This window comes from Diabrotica undecimpunctata, chromosome 3 (genome assembly GCF_040954645.1).
Source record: "Diabrotica undecimpunctata isolate CICGRU chromosome 3, icDiaUnde3, whole genome shotgun sequence".
NCBI lineage: Eukaryota > Metazoa > Arthropoda > Insecta > Coleoptera > Chrysomelidae > Diabrotica > Diabrotica undecimpunctata.
The window spans coordinates 131,256,314-131,274,474 of NC_092805.1; the positions used below are offsets into that span (position 1 = coordinate 131,256,314).

Below are 18,161 nucleotides of genomic sequence, written 5' to 3' on the forward strand. Positions count from 1 at the left end.
TGCCTTCGTGGGAAAGAGTTGGTAGTGGATCAATATATTTTAGGCAGATGTATAGCATAATACACAATTCTCTATAAATGGGTTCCACACTCCCAGCGCAAGTGCAAATTTATCTGTTGATAATCGCTCAGACCTGTTACAACTCATATCAAAACGGATAAAGCTCATTATTGAAGCGAATTTTCTGTACTGGCATTGTATTACTTTTGGCGAGCTATTAGTAAGGCGAGCATCATGAAACTAGCGACTTAAGATAGCGTCGTCACAGGTAGCGTTATAGAATTCGTTTATAGACATCAGAATAATATATTCACTCAAAATAGGTTTAAATTAAAAACTGCATGAAGAATTACTAGAAAAATATAGACATTAAATAAGAAGTAAAAAATTAAAAGAATATCTGTCACTAAAAGATTCGTTCGCAACGATTGTCAAAATTTAATAAAAGTCATAAATGTCATCCGATTAATAACAACAGTGAATCATTTGTTTAAGTTGTTATAATAATTCTCGTTTTAAAATAATTTCATATAAATACAATTATTATTTTTAAACATTGTAACCTCGGAAACCTTTTTTTGGATGGTGCTAGAAAGGTCACAATAGAGACACTGCGGACGACAGCCAGATGGTTGGTAGACAGTGAGTCGTGAGTTCGAAACTAGCTTTTGGAACCGGGAATGGGTCCAACATACGAAATAAGTAAAGATAGGACAGGATAAGATATATTAGAAAAGATACAGAAATAAACAAAAAGATAGATGGGTAAAATTACCAAAGATAAGATAAGATAGAAAAAGGGCGCCACTTTTAACTTTTTGGGGTTAAGGGAAAAATTAAGAAACCTTAGAAACGAAAAGAGACCAGGAAAGATATTTAAAATAAATTTTATAAATAAATAAATGTCGATCATCTTCTGGTACATACTACGAGGGGAAGTATAGTAACTACCTCGGGGTAAAAAGCGTAAGAGGGTTGGATGGAGACATGAATCATTTTCTGTCAAAAACCGAAACGTAAATCTTATCGAACAAAACACGATCACTATCAAGCACTTAAACTTTGAGAATTTCAGGGGATTTAAGTATATTGGAACAAAAATAATCGAAGACAATAACAGATCACAAGAAATAAATAAAGTATACAAGTTGTTGTTAAGAACAGATATCCTTACGCTCTTCAAACTTTACAAAATCGGAACTACCTACAAGATGCAGGGAGATAAATTTATATAAAACAGTAATACAACCAGTAGTGATGTATGGTAGAGAGACGTTGACAATAACAAACGGAGACCGACTACTTGTTTGGGAAAGAAAAATTATAAGGACGATCTTTGGGCCAACTCTTGATGGAGCAACAAGACAATATAAGATAAGAACTAACAAAGATTTATAAGAACTATAAGCAGAAGCCAACATAATAAAAAAAAAATAAAGTAGAGAAGACTCCAAAAGGCAGAAGACCTCAGAACATATTCTGACGAACTGGTCTCAACTGCTAAAGGACCACGTGGATAAGGGAACACGTGGATAACCTCGACTACGATGCCGAGATAATATAGGTGAAGACATTAAACATATGGGCGAGTAAAATTGGATTGGGATTGGCAAGACAGAAAGACATAGAAGCATCTTTTCAAGTCGGCTAAAACCCACGCAGGGTTGTAACTCCACGTAGTAAATAAGTAACAAAAAACTTACTTTTTAATTCGTAGTTTAAATTAAAATTTCAAATATAAAAAACTTTTTTAAACCAGTATTGCAATTTATTCCAAAAAAATATAGTAGCAACATATATATGCCACAAGAAAATGGTTTCAAAATTACTGTTTTGTTTTAATACAATCTCCTTCTTCTTCTAATGACGTTACAGTCCTTTGTGAGTCTTGGTCTGTTTAACAATGTTCTTCCATTCTACCTTCTCGCTTCGGATACTTTCCTTCGCCACTGCCTGATGTTCATGGTTTTAACCCATTGCCAGTCTAACCGATTTTAGGTGCGCGCGCTCGTACGTCTTCAACGCGGTGGGGATATGCAGGCTCCGGCGGTTGAAATTTCCAACTGTTGTGGCAGTGTTGTGGGTAATAGATAGACGATAAATACTAAGCACAAAAACTACGTGCATTACATGTGATACGCAAAGTAATTTTATAATTGTTTCTTTCTCATACGATGTGTGTATCATATGTGATTCACATTTATTTTATTATTAGTTTATTAATTTATTCTCTTTTTAGCTTATAAATGCTATAATATTATAAAAATGAATCCTTCACACTTTTACGGCCATAGTAGTAACAAAAGAAACTACGAGTCTAGTGAAGAGAGTGAAAGTCATAATCCAGAAAATTTTAGTGATTTAAGTGACGAGTATGTTCCTTCTGATTGTTCAAATGATTATTCTGCAACAAGTTTGTCTTCCGAAAAAGACATTCAATTACGTCTATCACCATCACCAACACAACCTATCCCTAAATGAGGTTTAAACTTTGAGGAGAGAGCGAGAGTAAATTTTACTGGAAATTCCGGTTTACAAAAGAGAATTCTAGGTACAGATGGAAATGTAGTAAATCCTGTTGATATATTCCAACAATTTTTTGACGATGAAATCCTTAATTTTATGGTTACTGAAACAAATCGTTATGCGCTGCAATACATGGCAACACATACACTAAGAAGGTCCTCTAGAATGAAGAAATGGGTCGATGTAACATTATGCGAGATAAAATTTTTTTTAATTTATATTTAAATGGGAATAAGCCACATTAAAGGTTAAAATACGTTTATTGACGTTTCAATTTCCACTTCGGAAATCGTTCTCAAAATACAAACATTAGTAAATTAAACAAATTTTGTTTTTGTTACTTAGTGAAAAATTCTTCTAATTTAATTTTATCTGACTCATCTATATTGACAATTCAGACATACCTTATACATTTTAAAGTAGACGACTTTAAAATGATATTGCCAATATTGTTGAGTTGCGTTCCTGGGACGACTTTACTTATAAGATAGTTCATTCGATTACATGAAATCAACTTTAACTTGAGAATATCCGTCAGAAAAGATCATAACAAGTAATTCGTCTTTAAAAGACAAATACATGCCATGATGACAGTAAAATTCTCCTGTTAGTGATTCCATAGTAAATTATGAGGGAAAAAACCAGGAAAAAAACCTCATAATACTATCCCGACATGGTAAGTATTTGATCGTGCATTTAGTTTACCTTCAGTAAACACCAAATTCCGATTTTATATGTTTGTTATTTAAAAAACATAAATTATGTATTCTCCATATGTTACTGACTTACCAATACTGGTATTTTCCTTTTAACAACTTCCTCTTTCAATATGGGTAACCAGATCCTACTACATTCTGCCGAGGAATTCGCAACACAATTGGTCTCATTTAGCATAATTAGAGCCGCTTCTTTGATTTTTCTCTTTTTACCATCCGTTTCTTTTAGGACTATATTTGAATCATTCCATTGAACCCTATGTTCATTATCCCATGCGTGTTTACAGATTTGAGATCTATCAAATTCTCTAATTTTAATATAGGATTGATGTTCACTTATTCTAACATTTAATGGTCTTGATTTAATTTAATTAAAAGTCTATAAGAACTTTAAAAAATGACGACTCCATAATCATCCTACCAGCAGACTGGTAGGATGATTATGGAGTCTACTAGACTAGAAGGGGAATGCAACTGTGGTAATGGATAGAATTCAATATGAAAACAAAATTAAAGATCTAATAATAAACGGACCTTATACAAAATTAACAAAGGATCCAACAAAGCCTTTGGAAAACAAAATATATAGAACTTTATTCAAGTTTAAAGATTGTTTACCCAGTTATCAAAGAAGATTAATTACACCTCATTACAGTAAGACCCCTCATTTTTATGGAGTACCGAAAATTCATAAAACGAATATACCACTTAGACCCATTTGTAGTACCATGAATTCTCCTTGTAGTGAACTATCAAAATTTTTATTAAATATTTTAAAACCAATTGCAAATAAAAATGACACATTTATAAAAAATACACAACATTTTTTAAATAAATTATCAAATATTGAATTTAATCCAAATAATACTTTAGTAAGTTTTGACATAAATAGTTTATTTACTAATGTGCCATTAGATAAGACTTTAAATATAGTCAAGACAAAATTAGAAAGTGATGATACATTGGCAACTAGAACAAGACTAAATATACCAGCTATAATGGAGTTAATAACATTATGTACTGATAATACATACTTTCAACTAAATAATGAATTCTATAAACAAAGTTTTGGACTAGCAATGGGCTCTAGTTTATCTCCATTATTAGTTGATATATTTATGGAAGATTTTGAAACAAATATTATTTCTAAACAAAATTTTTTAAAACCCTCAGTATGGTGGAGGTATGTAGATGATGTATTCTCAATATGGCCTCATGGATCAGAGTTGTTGGACACATTCCTAAATGATATAAACGATAAAGAAGAGACAATAACATTTACCATGGAAAAGGAATATAATAACACATTACCTTTTCTGGATGTTTTAATCTCTAAGAACGATACTGGATACGAAACTCAGGTGTATAGAAAACCAACACACACCAACAGATATTTAAATTTCAAATCAAATCACAATATTAATATTAAAAAGGGAATTATTAAATCCTTATACGATAGAGCCAAAATTACTTGTTCTAACGAAAATTCGTTCTTGGAGGAAAAACATTTGTTAACATCTGTTTTATTAAAAAATGATTATCCTTTATCGTTTATAAATAAGGAATTTTCAACAATCGATCGAATAGAACAAAACAACTTAGAACGAGATCCTACAACATATGCAAGGAATAATACGAGGAAAATAACAATACCATACATAAAAGGATTATCGGAAAAGCTTAAAAGGATAGGAAATAAATTCAACATTTCAACAACATTCAAAACAACAAATACGTTGAGATCTATTTTGTCCAAAACCAAACCTAACAATGAACAAGAAAGGACAAAGAATTGCATTTATAAAATACCTTGTGAATGCGATCACTTTTATTTAGGTGAAACATCAAGACCATTAAATGTTAGAATAAGTGAACATGAATCCTGTATTAAAAATAGAGAATTTGATAGATCTTAAATCTGTAAACACGCATGGGATAATGAACATAGGGTTCAATGTAATGATTCAAATATAGTCCTAAAAGAAACGGGTGGTAAAAAGAGAAAAATCAAAGAAGCGGCTCTAATTATGCTAAATGAGACCAATTGTGTCGCGAATTCCTCGGCAGAATGTAGTAGGATCTGGTTACCCATATTGAAAGAGGAAGTTATTAAAAGGAAAATACCAGTATTGGTAAGTCAGTAACATATGGAGAATACATCATTTATGTTTTTTAAATAACAAACATATAAAATCGGAATTTGGTGTTTATTGAAGGTAAACTAAATGCACGATCAAATACTTACCATGTCGGGATAGTATTATGAGGTTTTTTTCCTGGTTTTTCCCCTCATAATTTACTATGGAATCACTAACAGGAGAATTTTACTGTCATCATGGCATGTATTTGTCTTTTTAAAGACGAATTACATGTTATAATCTTTTCTGACGGATATTCTCAAGTTAAAGTTGATTTCATGTAATCGAATGAACTATCTTATAAGTAAAGTCGTCCCAGGAACGCAACTCAAAAATATTGGCAATATTATTTTAAAGTCGTCTACTTTAAAATGTATAAGGTATGTCTGAATTGTCAATATAGATGAGTCAGATAAAATTAAATTATTAGAAGAATTTTTCACTAAGTAACAAAAAACAAAATTTGTTTAATTTACTAATGTTTGTATTTTGAGAACGATTTCCGAAGTGGAAATTGAAACGTCAATAAACGTATTTTAACCTTTAATGCGGCTTATTCCCATTTAAATATAAATTAATTTAAAATGCCACAAGAAAATAGCTTCAGAACAAAAATTTTTGTAGGTATTCTGCTTGTAACTGGACTTATCCAATACCCGAACATAGAAGATTATTGGCGACGAGACAGTCTATTTTACCATTCAATGTTTCACCAAATTGGAACAGATTCTCTTTGATACTGAAAAACTGGCACGTTTGTGATAATTTAACAGCTCAACCTAACAATAGATTATACAAAATAGATGCTTTCATCAAGTTGTTTATTTTAAAAATTCAAGAGATCTATACCCCCGGGGAAGAAATAAGTGTCGATGAAACTATGATTTCTCACCAAGGAAGACTACTATTTCGACAATATAATCCCGGTAAGTCTGAAGCATTACTTGACAAAGGTCGCGCTCTTGTAGCAGACAACTAGTACAGCAGTATTTCATTAGCCACTTTTTTGAAAAATAGAAACACAGAATACTGTGAAACAATGAGGGTTAATCGAAGTGGTATTCCAAATGAAGTTAAAACAGAGAAACTAGACAAAGGACAAATTATAGGTGCAATCAATACTAACGGAATTCGACTATTCAAGTATCAAGATAAGAAAATAATTTACATGGTTTCAACGTTCAGTGGATCTGACATGAAGGAAACTGAGAGAAGAAATCGCAAAGGTGAAATAATTAGAAAACCTACTTCAGTTTTGAGCTATAATAGGATTAAAGGTGGTATAGACTTTTCAGATCAAATGATTTCTTACTACAGTCCTGCTCGTAAAAGTGTCAAATGGTATAGGAAAGTCCTTTTTGAATGTATTAGTATTGCAGTTGTTAATAGTTGGGTCTTCATAAAAAATATTATAGTAATAAAAGTTTGGCGGAATCTTTACTTGGAATCGATACCAAGCAGAAAATAGAAAAGCCCATTCGAAAAGTTCATGAACTAACAAACATTGCACGCAAAGAAAATGGTAAAATTTAACGTAGACGGTGTAATGGTTGTTATAAAAAAATAAGTCTAGAACACAATCGTAAAAGAGCTCTGAAAGAAGCAAAACAAGTGTCTATGGAATGTAGGATATGTGAGAAACCATTTTGCCTACCATGTTTCAATGGAACTCACGAAAAATAATTTGAATTTTTGCTTTTTATTTTTTAGTCATAGAAATATTTTTAAGTTTTTTTTGTGATGAAAAATTTGGAATTTATATACATTTTTTTAATCAATAAATAATCTAGAAATCATTGTTGACTTTCTTTTCAATAGTAGTCTAAAATAACAGCACACATTATAAATACCTTTGTATTCAGGAGGTAATATGGAGATCGAGTTTCCTCTCTTATACATAATCTGTACAGCCAATATCATAAGGGATGTCGTAAATATAATTTTAAGTGATACGATTAGCAGAGCCGAATGAATATATTTCATGCGCTTTGAAGAAATATTTAGCTATAAATAAACTATTGATTGAGCATCAAAAATAATCCCTGTGTATCACATGCAATGCACAGGACAGGGAAAGGGTTAAGATCCCTCACTACGTCGTCTATCCATCTTTTACGGGGCCTTCCTGTTGTTCTGTTTCCTTGGGGCTTCCATCTCTGGACTACTTTTACAGTTCGATTATCTGACATTCTTTCTAGGTGACCAAGCCAGTTTAGTCTTTGTGACTTTACAAATCTAATAATATCTGCCCTCTGCATTAGTTCATCAAGCTCGTGGTGCATTTTAATTATCCACGAACCATCGCTGCATCGGGTTGGTATAAATATATTCCTTAGTATTTTGCGCTCTGATATCTTGCTTAGTATTAAATATAATATTTTAAATAATTTATTTGACATAATTAACAGGTAAATAACATGAGAGTAAGGACGTATTTCATTTTCATCACTAATTTAAAAAATACCTTGTCAAGACAAGCATAGCAAAGTGGATAAAATATGCGTAGTGGAGTTACCTTTATTAAATATTTCTCCGTCTTCCTAAACGTGACCTTAATTCATATCCTTACAGAGTTCTATTACCTTCAACAAACATTTAAATTTAAATAGACGACGAATATTTGTGGCGTTTATATGCATGAAGCGAAGAAAGGCGGGTGGAGTAGAAAGTGTTTTCGGAATTTGACACAAGGGACTCTAACAGGAGTTCTCAAATACTCACGAGGACCGGTTTTCAAGAAAAATGTAATTCAGTCTCTGCACATTCTTAGCTATTCTAAATGATTTTATAAAGGATTTGTCGTAAATTGGAAATGTAATTTGAAGAATTTGTTCAAAATATTAATATTGCCAAAAATAATTATCATTCATTACTACACATAACAAACCGATTATTACAAAGCTATTGCATTAATTAAGGGTAAACATGTACTAACCTATTATTATATATTAAAAATAAACATTAAAATGCACTATGGTTTGTTTTTTAACCAGGAAGAGTAATTTAAATTTACCGCGCAGTAATGCTTGTTTGTAATTGGTCCAATCGTAAGCAAGTTTACTCCACTAAAATGTAACAATTTAACACTAATGACATTTTATATGAAATTTTAAAATTTAAAATTTATATCGACGATTTTTTGTATTTTCTGCGTCATTCGTTTAATTTTTAGATTTTTCGTTTGCATTTATATAAAAAACAGTTATTTTCAGAACTATTTAGCGACGTATTAGTGTTATTAAGGTAACAATATGGATTCAATGCCAAGTACTAGTGGTAATTATCCTTCTCCACCTAAAAAACGCCGAGTAGATTTGGGTCATTTATCATAAAATAAAAAACAATGCCTTATAAATATGTACAAACAAATAAAAATTGATAATCCTGGAATAAAAAATAACAGCCATGGTAGCAAAAATAAAACAGACAACAGGTTAGTTTTGCAGAATAGTTATTGTTAAAATCAAGAATTACTAAAGTAATGTGCCAATTTTAGGTTTTGCGAATTCAACTATTAAGGAATATAAGCAGACTGGAACAGTAAAATGTCCTAAAAATAATGGCGGTCTACCTTCTATCTGTGTAACATGCAATTAAAGAGTTAAATCATCTGTACGACAGATAGTACACAGCTTCTCTTTCAAGAATGAAATGCCCACTTTAATGTAAACTTTTAAGTGAAATTAACAATCGCCCAGATCTTCCAAAATATTAGACCCTTAAGGCAGCGGGGACAAATGAGCGAAATCCAATTTAACCTACGTAATACTTTTTTAATAATTTATTACCACGCTAATAATTATTCACCACCAAACCAACCTTAAGGAGAGCGATTCTGCTGGCTTAAGGTCCAAGCTAGCAGAATCCGAAAAAAAAAATGTTTGCCAATGACATATTTTTTCACCCATTTTTCACTAATTTATTACCACCCTAATAATTTTTCACCACCAAACCAACCTTAAGGGGAGAGATTCTGCTGGCTTAAGGTTCAAGCTAGCAGAATTCGGAAAAAAACTTTTTACCGATTAAATATTTTTTCAACCATTTTTTACTAATTTATTACCACCCTAATAATTTTTCACCACCAAACCACCCTTAATGGGAGCGATTCTGCTGGCTTTTTGCCGATGGCATATTATTTTACCCATTTTTAAAAATACGAGTATTTATGATATACCTCAGTGCTCGGCTAGGTTTTTATGAATTTATTACCACCTTAGTAATTTTTCAACCGTTAACTACCCCTTATGGAAAGTCAATAATTCTGTTAGTTTAAATTTAAGGGAAAAATTTTTTTTTTCAAATTCACTCCCTTCTACTAACTTATAACTGAAATAAAAAAAGTGTTCTGTTAAGTTCAGACTTTTTTTTTATATTCCACTGTACTCTACTTATAATTGAAATAATAAAGTGTTCTGGTAAGATTTTGCTACAATTTCGCCACCTTGATAATTTTCCACCACTAAAGCAATTTTATTTGGAAACGTTTCCACTAGCTAAATATTCGAGCCAGCAGAATTAAAAAAACATTTTTGAAGTACCACAGTGTTTTGATAGGTTTTTACAAATTTATTACCATCCTATTAATTTTTCACTTCTTAACTACTCCTTGTGGGAAGTCAATATTAAGCTATTAAGCGGAAGCTCGAATATTAAGGTTGTTCCTCGCGATTCTGTTCATAGCTAAATTCCAATGTAAAAGTTTATATCAAATAACGCAAAAACTATGGCAGATATTGAGATGATTCTTTTTTTATATGAAAGGTCTTAAAAAGTTCTAGTGCACGATTTGGTTGTAAATTAATAAATTGTTTAAACAATATTTTTTTTCGAATATTGTTAGTTAAAATAAACGTAAATTTTTTTTTTGAAACAGGGTACAGAATTTGACCCACTTGCCGAATCTGTTTTTATTTTTAACATAAAGTGTAACACAAAGCAGCTATTTGGTATAAACTTTTTAAAAAATCTCAAAGTTCTGCTAAATGCAACTCTCTTTTGGTCAGCCCAGGCTGTCCTTGTCGATAGCTTCTGGATTCTCGCCGACAGGTAGGTAAGAAGTATACACCCTCTCGGGGGAGGGTTACAAATAATGATGAATAACATTATTAGGGCTTATTCCGACTTTTGACAAACCAGTGTGTTTATTGTTTTTAAAATGGGTAGTTCACGAAGACGTTTATGTTCCGGACGAAAAAGTCGACGACGATTAAGGAAATTTTATATAAATAAGCAGTAAGTACTAAGTAATAATTTGATTAAATTTTTATATGAATAGAACTATTTTCTGTTGATTTGTGACATTTTCCTTCTAAATGTTTATACTGTTTTTATAATAATACTATTGTTTCAGTATTTGCTTATATAGGTAATAATAATTTATTATGTAGAAACAGCGTAGAATTTTGGTCAATCAGCCAGTACATTTTTTTGTATTTCTATCATTATTTTCTTTGCTTCTTTACATGAGCTCAGAGTAATACTCAAATATTTTGCAGTATTTAAATATGGAATTTGATTACTTATATTTATTGGACAATATCCAAATATTTTGCAGTATTTGAATATGGAATTTGATTATTTATATTCATTGAAATATTTATTTTGAACATTTTTGTTAGTAAAGTTTACATAATATATATAAAGTTTGTTTCGTAACTTGCTTGTCCAGTCATACTATTAAATAGTCCAGGGTAATAAGGATTTTCTCGTGACACTCAATAATCCAGGTAGCTGACAACTTTGTTAGTTATTGTAGACCTATAAGAAGAAAACCTACCTGTTTCCTGCCTGAAGTTCGGAGCCGTTTTTTAATTATTAACAATTTAATGCAAAAAAACGCGATTTTTTCGATTTCTTGCACTCCGTTACAAAGTTAAATACCTGACTTTTTTTATTTACGATTTTTGAAAGTTGAAAAGTCAATTTGTTGCTTCGCAAACTGTAAAATAAGTGACAATTGATATTTGTTAAAAACTTTTAGTGAACTTTAACTTTAAACTTTAGAGTTCAACCCAAAGTTGGGTATTGGGGTACAACAAACCCTCAAAATTTGGGACCGATATATTAATTAGTTTAAAAGTTATTGTATTTGTTTATCCCAAAGACCTTTTTTTTACAATAACATAAGACAAAAAATAATAAAGATAGATAATGCTGTGGGTGACAAATGAAAGCAAAAGACTTATACTATCAATATGTATTCAAAAAAAGGTAAAAAAATGATTTATTATAGTCAAAAATCCTGATGCCAAATTTTTGAAATTATGTAGTTTATAAACATTTAAAATAACTTTAAAAACATTGTTCTCAGAAAAAATCTTTTTTACATTCAAACAGCTAGTATTTTCCCCCGAATTTTTAAATAAAAAAAAATGGCCTAGGTTAATTTGGGCCAAAGTTAGCCATGTTTTTTTGTTAATTCACAGCTAATTTGATTATAATAATTAAGGAACCTCATTGACGCCATGTTAAAGAATGGGATTTGTATTTTTGTTAAAAAATTTGCACAAACATTGTACCTTTACAGGACCCTCTACGAATTTTCAAAAATGTAGTTCAAATGGTGACTAGGAAGAACCTACAAATTAATGGAGTTTAAATACCGATCAAACAATTTCGAACTAATAAAATTTTTTATATCTCCGGATCTACTGAATGGTTTTTGATCATTATTTATTTGTATGTAATTTCTACGTACATTACTAATATGTAATTTGTTTATTAATTAATTAATGAATTAATAGTCTAGTTTGTTTAAACAATTCGTGAAAAAATAATTTTCTTCCAAGAATTTATTTTTTTAATACTAGTATCATTATAAATCATAGAAAAAATCGCGTTTTTTGCATTAAATTTTTAATAATTAAAAACGACTCTAAATTCAAGGCAGGAAACAAGTAGGTTTTCTTCCTATAGGTCTACAATAACTAGAAAAGTTGTCAGCGACCTGGATTATTGAGTTTCACGTACATGGTCTATTTTTTGATTATTTCCCTGGAGTATATATTTGATTAAGATCTGTGTAATTTCTCTCTCGCTTCCTCTCTGCTTTTGCATATTGCTGTGATAGCAGTATTATCGGTAAATGTTGCAATTGTATTATTTTCTAGGACAATAATATAAAACGTATAAAAAAGGTAACGACACTTCTTTGTGGCAGCCCTGCTGTAATTTCTTTCAGTTCCGTGTATGTATCTTCCTGTTTAATTCTGAAATACCTTTCCAAGATGCAGGATTCAATTATTTGAGAGTATTGTTTTGGTAAATATAGTCTTAGTTTATAGTTATGGCGTTTTTGCCATACTTTATCATATACCTGAGTCACATCCAAATTTCTATATATTTTTTAATTGTAATGGTAATTTATATATGGAAATACCAAGCTGGAATTTCCATGTATTCCTAACAATATCTTTCTACTCTCTACAAAGATTTAAGCGAAATTTTGTCATGGAAATACCAAATTATATTGTCGAAATAAAATAGGGTAATCAAATTTCTACATTTCTGAGAAAGACTGATCCATTTCCAAGTAATAGAATTCAAGTATATAGAAGTAATAGATCCAAGTAATAGAATTATAATATTTTGGGAAAGCCAATCTTAATTATGTGGATGAAATTTCGAACACGGCACTTAAAAGTGAAGTTTATCCTTCAACGAGTGCGTAAGTGAACCATTTTCTCATTATTTAGTAATTAATTTGAAATATAGGGGAGTAAATGTAAATCGAAAACTTGAATTGTTTCGAAAAAATTCAAACAAGCTTATATTTTTCTAAAACTTTTTTTGTTAGTCTATAAATATTTTAAAAGAAAAAGTTCTACTCACAGATTTCGCCGTTAATTGTTTATTAATTGTTTAAACAATAATACTTGTTTAGTATAAATAATTTTAAAAATATTGGTGAATTCATCATTTTACTTTGATAAAAAACGTTTCTGTTTTATTTTTGATTATGCTGAATTCTATCGCTAAATTTCCCACCTCTACTAGTTTCATCTCGTTTCATTTTACAGAGTCTTATGTTTTCCTTCTTTTGCGTTATTCTGCCAGTTATTAGACGCTCATCCATCACTGTAAAAGGTTTTTTGTGTAAAATGATTTTTCAACGGTCAAGTCAGTTTTTTTCTAAAATTTATATTTTCGTAGGTATTTCAAAAAACAACTAATTTGGCAGTTAATTTGTTTAATAAAAATGAAACACCCACTTTTGGAGAATAACTTTTTGATATGTTGTTTATTAAACCTTTTTTAATGAAATTTCAAAAAGTTCTATCTTTTTTGAATTTTTCCTTAAGCAAAAAACCATTGACTCTTAATAACAAAATTGCTTTTTTGTAGGTATGGCCAAGTGGATTCTGGAATTCGAACACAAGGCGTTTCTAAGGAGTTTCAGATTCTTGAAAAATCAGGGCAAATGGAAACTTTGTACGTAAAATATATTTTCGACAGAGTTGAAGCATAAACATTTTATTTTTAGATCATCTTCTAAAATTTGTGGAAGAAGAATTATAGACGTCTGTCATTTTTCGAAAGCTCTGCTAAGTTTTTAACACTGTGGACTATTTTCTTGTGATGGTAGCACAGTAGAGCTGTTAAAATTTGCTAAAGACGATTTGGTACAGTTAAGAATGGCACTGGTAGAGAAATATCGGCCTATTCTTCCGCCAAGGATAACGCGTCTTATTTATTCAATGCCATACAGATTGCGAGCAGTCATTGCTGCTAGAGGTGGACATACCCGGTATTGAATTGTTTTGTTTCGTTGTTAAGTTTGTTTTGTGTTGTTAATTTTATTGATGAGTTTGATATTCTTAATTTAGTATTCCTTTAAAGCAGTGTTTTTTTACAGCTCTTACAAAAAGAGCTTCAAAAAACAAAATTTTAGGGATGCGTTTGAGATAATATGAAAGGACTATGAAACAAAATCAACCCTTCAATTTTTCCACAGAATTTGTTAAAGTTAGGAGAAAATAAAAAGTTTTCATTTTACCCCTGTGTGATGCCATCTAAGCAAAAATTCTTTATTACCAGAATATTAACGAACGGTGTCGAATCGAATTTTAATGTACCACCTCTGACTACGCAAAGTTTAACGAATTGGAGCTCCACATTTTAAAGTTTTGTAAACGACCCTTTTCAAAGGCAATCTTTATTAAAATTTGTACTATAAAAGTTCAGTTCTTGATCTTTCAAGTGCCGCTTAATTGTTATAAACAAACAATCTACGAATTTAAAAGAAGTGACTAACTTTGTTCCTAATTGTCGTAGGAAAACCTTTAATTGTATAAAAATGACAGTTTTTTAAATATGGAAAAATATATTTTATGCAGGCAAGAACGAAAAACAATGTTCTAAATGTTTATAAGCTTAATGTTTTTGCAATTAAGTTTTGCAATGTTGAAAATGGTTTTGTTTACTTATTTTTTTTAATTCGTTTAATAGAATAAGTCTTTCTAGTGCTTATACAATGCGTAGAATTACTTTAAGTTCATTTTTTTCTGACATTTTTTACAATTTTTTCTCCAATATAGTTGATTATAAGTACTTTGAAAAAACATTAGTTTTTCATAAAAAAAAATTTATTAAACGTTATTTCAAAATGATAAAATTTTAAAACACAAAAGGTTATAAATAAAATTTTCCAATAACATTCCTAAACAAGTCACGTATTATTACAATAAAAAAACCAAAAAACCTATGCCAAAGGATTGGTTATATTTTATGTAATAAATATAAAAAATATTATCACTTAATGGACAACCGTTGTGAAGATATTTGAATTTAATATGTTCGGGTGCCATCTTTAAAGAGCACTTGCTTTCTAAGGAAGCATTTTTATATGGTTATTCACGTCAAAACGAAATACAATGAATATCCCAGAATCTGTATTTTTGTTTGATAAAGAGTATTCGTCGACACCCTGTATAAGTATATAAAAGACAATTTAGTTAACAAAAATTGCCCATTTATTTCTGAAACAAAAAAGAATTTCTCAGCATACCTCAAAAGGCTTTTGACAATAAAAATTAACTAACCTTTGTTTTTCATAACAATGTCAAAAATAATTTTATTTCAAAAGTAGTTCAGTACAAATTATAATTTCATATTTAAAATTTAACTTAAATTATATTTTGCATTATTACAATATTTGCAACTAAGGTTTTTCTCCTGGGCCGTACATTGTTTATATTCAATAAATTTGGTTAACACAAAACTACGAGTATTAATTTCTATTTTTGTATTAAAAATAAATATTTGTATATTTTTAGAAATAAGAATGGACTAGATTTTTGCTAAATATATTACAATTTTTTCCTCGTGATACCAGCTCTCGTGACTTTTTGTGGGTGGTTATAAAATCTATTATTAGAAATAAATACTAGTTAAGTAGCTTAAGCCTACGGTTTGTCTTATTAAAACTTTATATAAACCTTTATTTTATTAGTATTGCATTAAAAAATTAAACAGTTTATTGTATGTATTAAAACCTAACAAATTATTTAGAATCCATTAGTTTTCCCTTGTGTAAAATTGCTTACTACATACACTACATTTCTACCATCTAATTCAAACTTTACCTTTTACTTTATTTGTATGAGAGCACGTATCAAGATTTCGTTTGACTTGAAATTTCCATACCTTTCGAACGTTCCACTATCGACTTCCAAACTCCGTGCACAAATCAGCGAGAGAAAGTTTTACCGACCGACCTGACTAGTGGCGCCGATACGGTGTCGTCCGCTCCGGCTGCCGTTAGCCCGTTTCCCTGGCGACGATCTGAATCTAGTCCCGTCATAATAGTGTTTTGACCATGAAATAAACCAGAGGAACCTGAAAAATGATCCCTTCCCTCGTAATGTAATTTTATTACGGCTGTTGGTAAATGACATAGCTGTTTACAGCTCGTCGATACAGAACTATCGATTTCATTATGTACAATGCAAAAACATAACAAGGATGTTAAAAACGAAAATAAAGAGAACTGATGATAACCTTATGCACGAACTTAGAATAAACAACACATTTTTTAGACCACAAAGACTAACACAAATATACATTTAATAACACCCGCGGAAAAAGATCTATGATAGATTATGTTATTACCAACAGATATATACATCAATCGAAAATAATCGATGTAAGATGCCTCAACTCAGCAGATGTAGGTAGCGACCATAGCCTAGTATTATGTAAAATAAGAATCATCCTGAAATAGTTTACACTCAAGAGAGCAGCGTCAATACAAACAAAAATCAAAGTCGAAGGACTAAATACGGAGTCCATGAAATATTTATACGAAAAAAGAATATCAGAAAAGATCGCTGGGAATGAAATACTAGAAAACGATAATATCGAGGAAAGCTGGGGAAAACTCAAAAATAACATAATTAACGCAGTAACAGAATCACTTGGAGAGAGGAAAGTAATGAACACATATCAAAAAAGAAAACACCATGGTTTAGAGAGGAAGTGAAGAAAAAATGCGAAGAAAAGAAAAAATCCTGTTTACAATATAGAACACATCAAACACAACAGGCATATAACCACTACAAACGAATCAGAAATGAAACGAATATTTTAGTTAGACAAATAAAAACGGAACACTGGCAGAGCTTCTCAAAACAGATAGAATACAAAAATAAATGTGGAGAATCATCAGAGGACAAAGAAACGAGATGAACGAACTAATAAAAACTAAAGATATTCAGAAGGAAACATGCGTAGACTACTTTCCGTAGTCTACGCATGTTTCCTACTACTAATATCCGACGTGTTGACGTAAAAACGTGACATTTTGACGTAAAAACGTGACGTGTGGACCTAAAAACGTGACGTTTTTTGCTTCAACGTATTCGTTACCTCCTCATCGTTCCAACGAGCCCTCGTACGTCACGATCCGATAAGCTTTTTTACCCCCACCACGAAATGAGCCAAAAACGAGCAGATTGGACCCTAGCGATTTTCCATATTAATTTCCATAATAGTGGGCCCTGTTCTCTTGTTGCCCCTTCACTATTGTTTTATTCAAACCGAATATATATCTTAAAAATTTGGTGCAGCTTTCTGCGTTTTTACACAATTTACGAATATTGTGTCCTAACTTACTTTATACAATACTAATATACTTTAATAGAAACATACGATAGTGGTATACCTCGGATGTGGAAGCGCAATAGTCGTAAAACAAATATCACTGCAGAATAAGCATATTCTAATGGTGGAGGATTTTTTTTGATTTTCTTATTAACGACGGTGCAGGTCAAGCATATCTAATATGCGGCCCGCGGGCAAAAACGTCTCTTACGTCCGCCGCACCGTGTTTCGCTACCAATAGCTTTATTGTCCTTACACCTTAAATACGTACGTAAAACTTGGTTTTTCGGAAAGTTTTATTTTGCAAAAATACATATAACTGAACATTAAAGAAAATAATTGTCCAAAAATCACCTAGACTTGTATAATTCCTAGAAGAACACAATATCATCCCAAACTTTTAATTTTGATTCAAAGCTGAATACTCAAATCATAATGCAATGATTGAAGCAGTAGCTTTCATCTTACAATCCATCAACGAACAAGGCAAAATTAATTACCGTATGCATTTTTCTGAATGTCCGGAAGGAACTTGATCAATTTTGGCACACAGGTTTGATTGAGAAACTTCACTTTACTGACCTACCATTCCCCTTTCTAAAAACACTTCTATCTCTCCGAACGGACAATCTGTGTCAAAATCGCTAACTAATTTTCTGCACCGTTTACTTCATTAGCT

The 18,161-nt window shown here is 30.8% G+C and overlaps 1 protein-coding gene across 1 annotated transcript in view; it reads right to left on the reverse strand.

The window, feature by feature from the left end:
- Positions 1 to 16,216, reverse strand: part of Cngl (Cyclic nucleotide-gated ion channel-like) — a 591,998-nt gene extending 575,782 nt beyond the window's left edge. Inside the window, exon 1 of the mRNA XM_072526928.1 lies at positions 16,028 to 16,216. The gene's annotated coding sequence lies outside the window, so the exon portion shown is untranslated. The remainder of the gene's footprint in view (positions 1 to 16,027) is intronic.
- Positions 16,217 to 18,161: the final 1,945 nt, after the last annotated feature.